Source organism: Rhinatrema bivittatum, chromosome 2 (assembly GCF_901001135.1).
Source record: "Rhinatrema bivittatum chromosome 2, aRhiBiv1.1, whole genome shotgun sequence".
Taxonomy (NCBI): Eukaryota; Metazoa; Chordata; class Amphibia; order Gymnophiona; family Rhinatrematidae; genus Rhinatrema; species Rhinatrema bivittatum.
Genome location: NC_042616.1, coordinates 128886020 through 128900573, shown reverse-complemented (window position 1 = coordinate 128900573; position 14554 = coordinate 128886020).

The window sequence follows — 14554 nt, the reverse complement described above, 5'->3', positions numbered from 1 at the left end:
GACATGGTAAACTGCATTTGGTCACTATCGGGCCGATACAGTAAAAACCATGGGAGAGCAAGCATTCCAAGGCGAGCGCCCGCTCTCCCAACGTGCACCCAGGCCACTCTCCTGGGCGCGCGATCGAGTATTTAAATGAGGGCCCGCGGTAATAAGGAGGTGCTAGGGACACTAGCGCGTCCCTAGCGCCTCCTTATTGATAGACGCGGTAGCTGTGAGCAGGTTTGACAGCCAACGCTCAATTTTACCGGCGTCGGTTCTCAAACCCGCTGACAGCCATGGGTTCGGAAAACGGACGCTGGCAAAATTGAGCGGCCGTCTTCCAACCCGTGGTCCACGAGTAGATTTTTAATTTTTTTTTATTTTTTGGGCTTCCGACTTAATATCTCTATGATATTAAGTTGGAAAGTGTACAGAAAAGAAGTTTTTTCTGCTTTTCTGTACACTTTCCTGGTGCCGGCCAAAATTAACTCCTGCCTTTGGGCAGGCATTAATTTCTGAAAGTAAAATGTGCGGCTTCACACATTTGCATGTTGCAGGCGCTATTAGTTTTGGGGGGGTTGGCCACGCGTTTTCCACGCGCTATTACCCCTTACTGTATAAGGGGTAAAAATAGTGCATTGAAAACGCGTGGCCAAACAGGGGCTAACGGTGCGCTCGGCCGAGCGCACCATACTGAATCGGCCCATATGTGCACTTCCTGCATTAATTGGAGTACATTTGCAAGTCATTTGCTTGTTTCATCTTGCCTCCTAATGTTCGTTATTAAACCTATAGTAAGGTGATGTTCAGCAGAGGCGGAAGCATATTTTGACAGACCCAAGTTAAGCTTTATGGGATGGTGTTTGCTGGCTCCAGGAGATTCCCTGAATAGAGCAGGAGAAAGGGTTGGATCGGGGAGAAGGAAATACCCTGAAGGGAGACCCTGCTTGATTTTGGGAAAGAAGTGTAGTTTGAGGGGAATTAGGTTTAGATAAACGGATTTTAACTTTCATGTGAATGTATATATATGGGTGTGGTATTGGATGTTTGTGTGCTGTCACAAGGAGTGGAATTATGTGCTCAACTGTTGTGCATTGTACAATCCTGTAAGCCCATCATATTGGCCTATGGTTACCAATTTTGGAGCGGGATGCCTGTGCTGTGGTGCTTCCTGCAGTAATATCTTTTCATTGTATTAATAAAAAAATAATACGTTCTATTCTTATGGATATGGTTAATGTCTGTTCCTTTAATGTTCCTTTAATGTTGATGGACTAAACTCCCCAATAAAGAGATAAAAAGTGCTAATGGGGATGAAAAAGTTAAGATCAGACATAGCGCTGTTGCAGTAGACACACGTGATTGATTGTGAATACTCCAAGTTGTGCAGAGAACGGGTTGACCCATTCCACTAAACAACGAGGAGTGGCGTTTCAAATTCATAAGAGGATACCTTTTCATTTTGAATGTCAAATAATAGATGTATATGTTAGTTATATTATTGTGCTTGGTGAATTATATGCAGTAAAACTGAAACTGGCAAATATATATATATCCCTGATAAATATTCTCATGGATTTTTTTCAGATTTAATGAGCAAATTAACAGCATAGCTAGAATACAAATGTATTGCTTGCTGGGGATTTCAACATAACAGATAACCCACTGGTGGATGAGAAAGATAATTTTGTAGATACAAGGCCAAAGTTTAATAAACTTGGGATTTGGATGCTGCAACTTAAGCAAGTTTACTCCAATATTTGGATCAGCAAATTAATGCAATTGTGGGGGCAGACCTTGGTTATCCATTGGAAGCTGATGATATGAAGGTGGCATTCATTGAGCTATATAAATACCTCAAGCCATCAAACTTCAGGGAAACCCAATTTAAAATTCTCCATCATATTTGCCTCACTAGAGCACTGGGTGTCAAAATGCAGCTATGGGATTCAGAATTCTGCATAAAATGTAGTAATCAGAGGGGTGCATTATGCCACATGCTAACAGAATGCCAGAAATTGCAAGCTTTCTAGGGAAAGGTGCATGGATTTTTGAGTTGCTTGTTAGACTCAGATATTGTGTGGAACGAAAAATGACTTACCTGTATATATTTGATAGGCCATTGGGGATCTCTGCAGGAGGCATGAGACTGATTAGTGTTACCTTGACATTGGCAAAGAAAATTATGCTATCACACTTGAACATTGATTTTGCGATCCTGCCCGCGAGGAGCTGCGTGGCAGGGTCGGGCCACCGGGAACTCTCCTGTGCGGCTGGGACCTCCGCTGCCACGCCGGCTCTTCCCCGACGCTCTGCAAGCCTTCCCGGGGTCTTCAGCTGGCAGGGAGGCCATCCCTGCCGGTGCCTGCTTCAGTCCGGGTCCTCGCCCGGCAGGGAAGCTGTCCTTTGCCTGCAGCCACCTTCAGCTCTCTGTGCTTCTTCCCTGGTGTCTTCTCGGCTGGGAGCCGCTCCTGCAGCCTGCCATCTCTCCTTGCGGCTCCATGGCGGGGCTGCTCCAGCTGCCTGTTTGCTTCTCCTTGGACCTTGCACATGGCACAGAACGCTACCGACGATCCTACCTCTCTTCATCCAGCTTTCCTTAGGCGCGGGTGCCTACCTCTCTCCTCCTCTTCAAGGGCCAGCCAGGTGTGGCCCTCTGCTGACCCCTCCCTGGGCGTTGTCCTCTTCAGCCCTACAAAAGGGCTCAGCGTCCATTCCAGTTTTGCCTTCGCAAGGCACTCCTGGGATCCTTCTGTCCTTCGCTCCAGGAGTTGTCCTTGTTCCAGCACTTCTTCAAGGTCCTGTGTTTCCTGTTCTTCATTGGAGCTCCTCATCTTGTCTTCTTGTCTATGTTCCAGTCCTGATGTTCACCTGCTGCTCCAGATGTCCGTGTGCCAGCCCTAAGGTCTGTCTCCTGATCCAGTACCTGTGTTCCAGTCCAGATGTTTGTTCCTGATATCCGTGATCCAGCCTGATGTTGCTTCTCCTGATCCTGAAGTCCGCGAGTCTGTCTTGCTGTCCTGAACCCCTGGTTCCTCATACTACACTTCCTGGTGTGCCATGTCGTGGTCCGTGACCAGCCCCATGGGCGGGCTGTGTAGGGCGCCTCATGGTACAATGCCTGCCTCTCTTCTGCAGCACTAGCCTCCGGGAGACCTCCGCTTCAGTACTTGTCCCTGGTCTACGGAGTCCCTAGTGCTTGCTACATCCATGCCAAAGACTCTGCCAGAACCTGTACTTCCAGTGTGGTCTGCGACCAGCCACTGGCGGCTGAGTAGGGCATGCCTCGGTGCAGGCCTTTACAGTTTCTGAGACATGCTTCATTCATTGCTCTATTTCTCGTCTAGAGGCTCCTCAAGTCCAGTGTGGTACGTGACCAGTCCCGCGGGTGGACTGTGTTGGGTGCGCTGCGTTGCATTCTCACCCCAGTGCTTTACCTGAATCTTCTGATTACCTTGAGCCTTGTCTGAATCTTCTGAAAGCCTTGTACCTTGTTCCTGAGTCTTCTGAAAGCCTAGTACCTCGTTCCTGAGCCTTCATCTGTGCTTGAGTCATCGTCTGTGCATCCCAGAACCTCCTTCCTGAGTCTTCATCTGTGCCTGAGTCTACGTCTGTGCATTCAAGTACCTCGTCCCTGAGTCTCGTCTGAACCTCCATGTTCCGGTCTCCGCTGCCCTGAACTCCATCCGGCCTGCCGCTTCTTGCCGTACCCTGCGGCAGGTCCGAAAGGGCTTGGAACAGTCGGAGGACTGTTCATAAGACCATCATTGCATTGGTCTTCTGAAGCGTGCAGGTCCGGAGGAGGGTCAGTGTCTCCAATCTTCAGTCCAGCCTCGCTCCTGTCCAGTCCAGCCCATGCTCGGGCATACCTCGCCTACCGCGGCCCTTCTTCGGAGTTCCTCTGGGGTCGGGCCGTGGCCCAAGAACACACACCTCTTGGTAAGTGGGACCGCTCTCCTAGCGCTCCACAACACATTGATGGACATCGCCACCTATCCCATGACTTTTCCACACATGTATTTCATGTGTGGAAATCAGAAATGTAGATCTTTGCACATTTGAACACATGAGGCAGAAAGAAGTTGTTGGAAGGAAAACTATACTGCAACAAAAAATTATTATTATTTTTTTTTTTTTTATTTTAATTCACAAAATAAAATCAGAAATACTTTTCTATAATGTTCATACAATGAAAATTATTTTTGAGGAAGAAAGGTTACCATAATTACAACTCCAAATTCTAACAATAAACATACCGGGCTCTAGACCCGGAAGGAGGACGCCCAGTGACGTCAGCAGCCTGCGTCTGCCTTTAAAACGAACTGCAGACGGCGCATCGTCGCCGTCGGCGCGCTGCCTAAGCCGCGCGCTCCGTAAGGGGCGCGCGGCTTGGACCGGCTTAGGCCGGCGAAGGCGAAGAAGGCGCCCAGGACTTTATTCCCACGATAGCGGAACCTCTTGAACCTCTTCAGCTGAAAACTGCCTTGCTACAGAAGAGTGAGTAACCCCAGATTCACTGACTTTAACACTTTTTGGTTAGCATAATGCCGCATACTAAAAGAAAGGGAAAGGTCAAGCAGGAGTCCTCAATACCTACGAGACCCAACCCTATTCAATCAGTGATAACGGGGTTTTACTCACAGTCGGCAAATGTAACCCCTGAGAGGCCTATTATAGAGGTAGATAAAGAGCAATTATCTCCTCTATCAGGCGAAGTCAGTCTAAGTCCAGGGGCCCCATCAGTACCGCCTCCCCCCCAGACTACTGTCAATGCCTTGGAGTCTGGCTCACATAACATACGGAAGTCGTTTGTAGCAGTGGGCCCAAATGAGGAGGCTCTAGGTATTAATACAGTACAAGAGAGCGAGCTTGAAGAAGCAGCTGATACATCTCAAAGGGGCGAGCACAAAGTCGGCGAAAAAGTAAATGGAACCGACGGGAGAACAAAAGTTCCTGGAGAGAATATTCCTTCTCCAAATCATGGGAACACTGACAGACAAGAATTTGAAGGGAACTTTTTTCTATCCTCAACCCCAATTGCCAAACCTGTAAACCCTAAGAAAGTTTCCTTAGAAATGTTGTGGCAAGCTATAACTGCTTTACAAGTAAATATTGCCAATCTAAATGTCAACATAAAAGAGATGCAGAATGCTATATTAAATATTAATCCTTTGGTTACTAATAACAGTGTTACACTGGTAAAAGTGGAGGAAGAACTAAATTCAATTAAAAATGTACAGGTTAACATCATTAAGGGAGAAAGTGTAATGGCTAAGAAAGTGGAAACTTTGGAAAATGTGGTTCGCTATCAAAATCTTAGAATAGTTAATTTTCCTAAGTGTAGATTAATATCATCTAAAGAACAATTGAAAAATTATTTTATGAATGTTCTTTCAATAACATCAGAAAATTTACCTTCAATATCTAATGCGTATTTTATAGGACAGAGTAACCAAAGTAGGAATGTAAATGTAAATCAAGAATATCAGGAAACAACTTTGAATGTTACAGAATTGCTAGAGACATCTCTTAGTGCCCAGGTAGAGAGTAGGGGTACCCTGGTGGTAAAATTCTCTCTGTCAGAAGACAGAGATAAAATTCTAAAATTGTTTATGTTAAATAGAACCTCTCTCTACCTGGGCCAGAAGATATGGATCTATCCAGATATAGCTAGAGAAACTCAAACTAGGAGAAAAAAGTTCATTGTATTGGCAAATCTTGCCAAAACCTTTGGGATCCGTACCATCATAAGGTTTCCATGTAAATGCATAATGTGCGTGAAGGATAAAAAGTATATATATTATGAGCCACAGGATTTAGAAAAATTCTTAGAAGGGCAGAGGGCTCAGGAGGAAGGAGGAAGGAGATAGGAATTCCAGTCAGGACACTGTTGGGTTTTAATGATATGTCGACACACTTCTGTTAATTTGTTGTAAGATTATTTCCTTAAATTTTCTTTTGTTTATAGTAGCTCCCCAGATTTGTTTGGTAATTAAATTATTTTTAATTGTGGGAAAAAGTCTATACTTTGTTATAATGATCAACCTAGGGTATTAATTCCACTTCTTGGGTGAATGGTGGAGAGGGAGTTTGAGAGAGTTGAATGGATGAGTGGATGTGTATGAGTGAAGTTAACATAATAAAAAACAGATGAGTGGGAAGTTCAAGTTGTTTTATTTTCACTATGATTGTTATGGAATCACATATCCTTCTAACTGGAGTATACTATAATATTTTGGTATATTTGATTGCGATTTATTCTCATTCACTAAATATATTTGCAAAAAAAAAAAAAAAAAAAAGAAAGAAAGAAAGAAAGAAGATGGTGACCAAGGAGCTGCAAGGCCTGGCCTCTGGATCAAAGCTAGCATTGGGCCTGGGCTCAACTCCGGTCTAAGCTGAGACCAAGGTATTGGGACCCAGCCACTGGTTTGGGTCCTGGCATTGGGCCTGGGTCTGGGTTGAGGCCCCAGTGTTGAGACCCATCCCCTTGATTGAACCAAGCGTCAGACCTAGGCTCAGGCTCTGATGTCATTACGTGATGTCATCATGTGCTCTCTCTCTCTCTCAAATCATAGGAGCATAACATGAGAACATAAGAAATTGTCATACTGGGTCAGACCAAGGGTCCATCAAGCCCAGCATCCTGTTTCCAATAGTGGCCAAACCAGGCTACAAGTACCTGGCAAGTACCTAAACCCTAAGAAGATCCCATGCTACTGATGCCAGTAATAGCAGAGGCTATTCCTTACGTCAATTTGATTAATAGCAGTTAATGGACTTCTCCACCAAGAACTTAACCAAACTTATTAAAACCCAACTACACTAATTGCACTAATCACATTTTCTGGCAACAAATTCCAGAGATTAATTGTGCGCTGAGTGAAAAAGAATTTTCTCCAATTAGTTTTAAATGTGCTACTTGCTAACTTCATAGACTGCCCCCTAGTCCTTCTATTATCTGAAAGAGTAAATAACCGATTCACATCTACCTGTTCTAGACCTCTCATGATTGTAAAGACCTCTATCATATCCCCCCTCAGCCGTCTCTTCTCCAAGCTGAACAGCCCTAACTTCTTTAGCCTTTCCTCAAAGGGGAGCTGTTCCATCTCCTTTATCATTTTGGTTGCCCTTCTCTGTACCTTCTTCAGTGCAACTATATCTTTTTTGAGATGCGGTGACCAGAACTGTACACCGTCCACAAGATGCGGTCTCACCATGGAGCAATACAGAGGTATTATGACATTTTCCATTTTATTCACCATTCCTTTCCTAATAATTCCAAACTAGGGATGTGAATCGTTTTTTGACGATTTAAAAAAATCGTCGATATTTTTTAAATCGTCAAAAATCGTTAGAGTGCGCGATACAATACAAATTCCCCCGATTTATCGTCAAAAATCGTTAAATCGGGCATGGGAATTATTTGGGGGGGAGGGCAGGAAAACCGGCACACCAAAACAATCCCTAAACCCACCCCAACCCTTTAAAACCAATCCCTTACCCTCCCCCACCCTCCCGAACCCCCCCAAAATGTTAAATTACCTGGTGGTCCAGTGGGGGAGGGGGGGTTCCCGGTGCGATCTTCCGCTCTCGGGCCATCGGCACCATTTTGGCTGCCACTAATATAAATGGCGTCGATGGCCCGAAAAAAAACCAAACCCACCCGACCCTTTAAACCGACCCCCTTAGCCTCCCCCACCCTCCCGACCCCCTCCCCCCCAAAACCTTTTAAAATTACCTGGTGGTCCGGGGGGGAGTGCGGGGAGTGATCTCCCGCTCTCGGGCCATCGGCTGCCACTCATAAAGATGGCGCCAATGGCCCTTTGCCCTTACCATGTGACAGGGTATCCATGCCATTGGCCGGCCCCTGTCACATGGTAGGAGCACTGGATGGCCGGCGGCCTGGAAACGGGAGATCGCTCCCCGTGGCCCCCATGGACCACCAGGTATGTGTAAAAGGTTTTGGGGGGGGGGGGTCGGGAGAGTGGGGGAGGCTAAGGGTGTAATTTTAAAGGGTCAGGGTGGGGTTTTTTTTATCGGTGCGGGCCTCACTAAAATAAATTAGTGATGTGAATTGGAATCGGAACCGATCCCAATTCACATCTCTAACGATCAGATTTCCCCCCCCCCCCCCAGCCGAACCCAATCGTTAAAACGATCAGGCACACGATTCACATCCCTATTCCCAACATTCTGTTTGCTTTTTTTGACTGCTGCGGCACACTGAATCGATAATTTCAATGTATTATCCACTATGAAGCCTAGACCGTTTTCCTGGGTGATAACCACAAATATGGAACCTAACATCGTGTAACTACAGCATGGGTTATTTTTCCCTATATGCAACACCTTGCACTTGTCCACATTAAATTTCGTCTGCCATTTGGATACCCAGTCTTCTAGTATAGCAAGGTCCTCCTGCAATTTATCACAATCCGCGTGTAATTTAAATACTCTAAATAATTTTGTATCATCTGCAAATTTGATAACCTCACTTGTTGTAGTCCTTTCTAGATCATTTATAAATATATTGAAAAGTGTTATGAAACCCTGCCCGTGGGTTCCCCCGCAAGCAGGCCCTGTTCACATTTTTGCTGCTTCTGCCCGACGTGGCATGTGCCGTTGGAGTTGGGCCTCCCATGAGGCCGGAGCCGCGGACTTGTTGTTCCTTCCGCGGCCCAGAGGCCGCCCTGGTGTCTTGCCTTGCCGTCTTCGCGGCTGGGAGCCGCTGCCGACGCCATGCCATCTTCGCGGCATTGAGGCCGCAAGCCCCGGGCTCGAGTAGCAGCTGGAGCCGCCCCTGGGGCCTCCTGCAGCAGCTGGAGCTGCTGCCGTCTTCGGGCCTGCTTCTCAGGTCAGCCTGCTTCCTCCCGATGTCGACGCTGTGCAGGCTGTTGTCCACGGTCCTGCACAGCCAGCTTCCTGCTGCTCCTAGGCGCGCGACCGTGCCTCTCTACAGGATTTAAAGGGCCAGACAAAGGAAGTGTGCTGGCCCCACCTAAGATTGGACTTCCTGCTCCAGCCCTATAAAAGGGCTGCTCCGTCACTTCAGTCTTCGCCTTGCATTGGAGTTACTTCACTCTGGAGGCTCCTGCCTGCCAGAGCTCCATCAGGTCTTCTTCGTGGAGTTCCTCTTCGTTTTGTCTCGCCATGTCAAGTTATGTCTTCATGCCTGAGGTCCCCGTCCAGGTGTCCTGGTGTCTCGTCTTGATCTTCTGTTTCCTGATGTTCCTAATTCCTTGGTGTCCTGTTCCTGTGTCTTCAGCGCTCCTGAGCCTTTTGGTCCTGTCAGGCCATTGCTCTCTCGGAATCTCGGATGATGTCTTTCCTGAGCGTGGAGTAGCCTACAGGTGGAATTCATTCCTGTGCTCCTGAGCCGTCATGTCCTGCCAGCCTTTGTGGTGCTTCGGGCGACATCTAGCTTCGTTGTCTGAGTCCCACTTTGACTGAATTCTTCCCTGCGATTGTCCCGTTCTCAGCATGGTCCATGACCAGCCTCCTCGGGCTGTGTAGGGCATGCAGTGGGACAGGGTGGTCCACGACCAGTCCCGCGGGTGAACTGTGTAGGGCGCCCTGAGAGACAGTGTCAATGTCCTTCCGCCCAGCTTCTTGTCTCGTCTGGACTTCGTCAAGTTCCTCGTCTCATCCTGGATGCCGTTGCATCAGTCTTGGTATCATGTCAACGTCTTGCTCCTGATGTCGTCGCATCGACTCTGGTCCGGGATGCCGTCGCATCGACCATTGGTCCATGATGTCTTCACATCAGCCTTGGTGCCATATCTTCAGCTACCTTGGTGTCATGTCTTGTGCCAGCCCTCATCTCTGATGCTGTCCGCATCAGCCTTGGTGTCATGTCTTTGTCTGTGATGCCATTGCATCAACCTTGGTGTTATGTCTTCGTGACAAGGTCTGTCTGCCCTCGACCTCAGGCCAGGCCTGCTGCTCCATGCCGATCCAAGCGGCAGGTCCAAAAGGGCTCGGAATGGTCGGAGGACCATTCACATTCCAACATCATCCTGTTGTTGGCCTTGGGAGCTTGCCGGCCTGGCAGAGGGTAAGACCGTCAGCCATGCTGGAACACGCCGTCAACCCTCGGTTCGGTCCTGGATCCGTCTGGGGTCGGGCTGAGGCCTAAGGGCACACTAAAACACCCCATATGTAACAGAATACAAGGCCTTTCGAGGCCCGTACGTAAGAAAAAGCACCGGACCAAGTTCAGATCCCTGAGGCACTCCACTGTTTACCCTTCTCCACTGAGAAAATTGACCATTTAATCCTACTCTCTTTTTACTGTCTTTTTACCAGTTTGTAATCCACGAAAGGATATCACCTCCTATCCCATGACTTTGTAATTTTCTTTGAAGCCTCTCATGATGTCATGAGAGACTTTGTCAAATGCCTTTTGAAAATCCAAATACACTACATTTACCGGTTCACCTTTATCCACATGTTTATTAACCCCTTAAAAAAAATGAAGCAGATTTGTGAGGCAAGAGTTCCCTTGGGTAAATCCATGTTGACTGTATTCCATTAATCATGACTTTCTATATGCTCTGTGATATTGATCTTTAGATTAGTTTCCATTATTTTTCCCAGCACTGAAGCCAGACTCACTGGTCTATAGTTTCCAGGAGCCCTTTTTAAATATTGGGGTTACATTGGCCACCCTGCAGTCTTCAGATACAATGGATTATTTTAATGATAGATTGCAAATTTTAACTAATAGATCTGAAATTTCATTTTGAGTTCCTTCAGAACCCTGGGATGTATACCATCCAGTCCAGGTGATTTGCTACTCTTTAGTTTGTCAGTCTGGTCTACTACATCTTCCAGGTTCACCGTGATTTGGTTCAGTTCATCTAACTCATCACACTTGAAAACTATGTCCAGAACCGGTATTTCCCCAACATCCTTATTAGTAAATACAGAAGCAAAGAATGTATTTAGTCTTTCTGCAATGGCCTTATCTTCCTTAAGAGTCCCTTTAACCCTTCAGTCATCTAATGCAGTGGTCCCCAACCCTGTCCTGGGGGCCCACCAGCCAGTTGGGTTTTCAGGAAATCCGCAATCAATATGCATGAGAGAAAATTTGCATGCACTGCCTCCATAACATGCAAATTTTCTCTCATGCATATTCATTGCGGATATTCTGAAAACCCGACTGGCTGGTGGGCCCCCAGGACAGGGTTGGGGACCACTGATCTAATGGTTCAATTGACTTCCTTGCACGTTTCTTGCTTCAGATATATTTTTAAAAGTTTTTATTATGAGTTTTTGCCTGTTCCAAGGCCAAATTCATTTCAAATTCTCTCTTAGCCTGTCTTATCAATATTTTACACTTAACTTGATAATGCTTATGCTTTTTCCTATTTTCTTCAGATGGATAGTTCTTCCAATTTTTGAAGGACATTTTTTGGATAAAATAGCCTCTTTCACCTCACCTTTTAACCATGCCAGTAATCATTTTGCCTTCCTTCCATCTTTCTTAACGCATGGAATACATCTGGACTGAGTTTCTAAGTTTATATTTTTAAACAATGTCCATGCCTGTTGAACACTTTTAACCTTTGCAGCTGCACCTTTCAATTTTTTTTTCTATTTTCTTCATTTTATCAGTTTACCTTTTGAAAATTTAGTGTTAGAACTGTACATTTACTTATTGTCCCCCTTCCACTTTTTAGTTCAAATTTGATCATGCTATGATCATTATTGCCAAGTGGCCCCTCCATCCTTGACAAATAACTCCAGCTCCTCAAAGAAATACATACCCAAAATGGAAAACATCCTCCAGCTCTATGCCTCACCCGCACTGCTTCTCATCTTGTCTGTCCTTTCAAAATTGCCTCTCCATACACTTTATGGTGCCCTAGGCCACCGCCTATTCCGCATAATTCTTCCAATGGCCCCGCTGCATAGAGCAGCAGTTACAACATTCCATGCATCTACTACCCTTTTTGTTAAAAAATATTTCCCAACATTGGTCTTGAGTCTACTCCCTTGGAGTTTCATACCATGACCCTAGTTCTACAACTTTCTTTTCTATTGCAAAAGGTTTGATCCATGTGTATCACAGCCGGAGCACACTCACTGTAGTTTCTCTGCTTTTTCCTGTTTTAAGGAGACTAATAATGTACTATGTGCTTCCAATACAGTCTCACCCTCAAAAGTCTCATTATGGGGTAGATTTTAAAACGGAGCACGCTGACGTACACGTGCGCATGCTACCCGGCGCGCACACATGTACACCCGATTTTATAACATGCGCACGCAGGCGCCCGCATGTTATAAAATCCGGGGTCGGCATGCGCAAGGGGGTGCACAATTGTGTACCTTGCATGCACCGAGCCCGCTCCAAGCCGCGCTGCCTTCTCCCATTCCCTCCCAGGCCGCTCCGAAATCGGAGCAGCCTCGGAGGGAACTTCTTTACCCCCCACCCCACCTTCCTTCCCTTATCTCCCCCTCCCTTTCCCCCCTAGCTTTTTTTTTCTTCTTTTTTTTGTTTCTAAACTTACTTCAGCCCTGGGGCTGAAGTAAGTTGCGGGCACCGGCCAACTGCCGGCACGCGATCCTAAGCACAGCGGCAAATGGCTGCTGTGCCTGGATCCTCTGGCCCCCCCCTGCCCTTGCCCCAGACTGCCCACACCCCGCCCCTTTTTGCAAGGCCCAGGACTTACATGCATCCCGGGGCTTTACGCGTGTCGCCGGGCCTTTTTAAAATAGGCCCGGCGCGTGTAAGACTATTTACGCGCGTAACCTTTTTAAAATCCGGCCCTATATGCTCATTTGTGGCCAATTCACCTTTATTCAGCCTCCTGTACAGCCTTCAAATAGCTCTTTGCCACAGCCTCCTTTCTAATATCTAAATGGGAGAATCAAGTTCTGAGTGAGTGCCCTTGAAGTAAGTTCCTTTGCTGACGCCCTCTCTAGATGCTTTTTACCTCCACTTTAACATAGTTTGCTTCTGTGTAAGTAATTGACATTGCATTTCAATCCCCGTGGTACTGCATATGTTCCACCTTTTATAATTTTTCTCGAGTCCTTTGGGTTGTTTCTTATTTGACAGGTGCTTTGAAATAAATTAATTTCATTTACTCTTTACAACTTTTCTTTTTAGAGCTTAATGCATGGAGTACATTTGCACAGCTGGGAGACATTGAGTTTCTTTCAAATTTCTTAACAGCTTGACTACTGGCTATTTCACATTTCATTTTCTCTCTTTCCCCTCCTCCATTCCCAATAGGCCTCCTCGGCTCTCTAACTGCGTCACTGCTGTGTATAAAAGGATGGCTATTAACTATTTGGTACCTGAAATATAACATGGAAAAGAATGAGGTGTCACTATTAAAAAGACTTATGTGGTTAAATTAATATTTTGGAAACACAGAAACATGATGGCAGAAAAAGATCATATTGTCCATCCATTCAATTAATTTATAATTAAAATTATCATAATTTCCTTAGAGATTCCCTGTAATTACCACCTGTAATTATCCCATTCAGATACTGTTTTTGTATCCACCACCTCCACTGGGAGGCTGTTCCACCACCCTCTCCGTAAAGAAATATTTCCTAAGATTACGCCTGAGTCTACCCCCTTTCAGCCTCATCTCATGAACCCTTGTTCTAGAGCCTCTCCCATTCATTGGAACAACTTCTGATGAGTATTGGAAAACTGTAAGGAAAGCTTATGCTGTATCTGCGTTGACTAGTATTTAAGAGCTGGCATCATATCAGCTCAAGGAGACAGGAACATCAGCCTCACCCTAGAGTTTTGAATGAACTCAAATATGAAATTACAGACTTGTAACTAATAATCTGCAACATATTATTAAAAGCAACCACTGTACCTGAAAACTGGAGGTTGGCTAATATAATGTCAAATTTTAAAAAGAGGAATGGGGGGATCCTGGAAACTAAGCTGGTGAGTCTAATGTTGGTGCCAAGCAAACTGGTAGAAGCTATTCTTGAAAACAAAATTACTGGCCAAATGAATAGACATAGCTCAATGGGGAAGCCACAATGGATTTAGCAAAAAGGAAAGTCTTATCAATCTACTAGATTTTTTTTTTATGTTAACAAACGTGAATAAGGATGAGAGTCGGCATAGTGTATCTGGATTTTTGGAAGGCATTGACAAAGTCCCTCAAAAGAGACTTCTCAGGAAATTAAAAAGTCATGGGATGGGAGGTGATGTCCTATTGTGGATCAATAGCTGATTAAAAGACAGCAAACAGAGGGAAGGACTAAAAGATTATTTTTTTCCCAAAAGAGAAAGGTAAATAGTACAGCGTTCCAGAGATCTGTACTAGGACTTCTGCTGTTGAGCATATTCATTAATGATATGGAGAAGGGAGCAATGAGGGAGGTGATCAAATGTGCGGATGACAAAATTATTCAAAGTTGTTAAAACACAAGCAGGCAGTGAGGAACTGCAGAAGGACCTTGAGAGAAGGTGTGTGTGCGTGTGTGTGTGTGTGTGTGTGTGTGTGGGGAGACTGGGCCTCTAAAGGGCAGATGAAACTTAATGTAAACAAGTGCAAATTGATTAATGCACACAGAGGAAAAATTC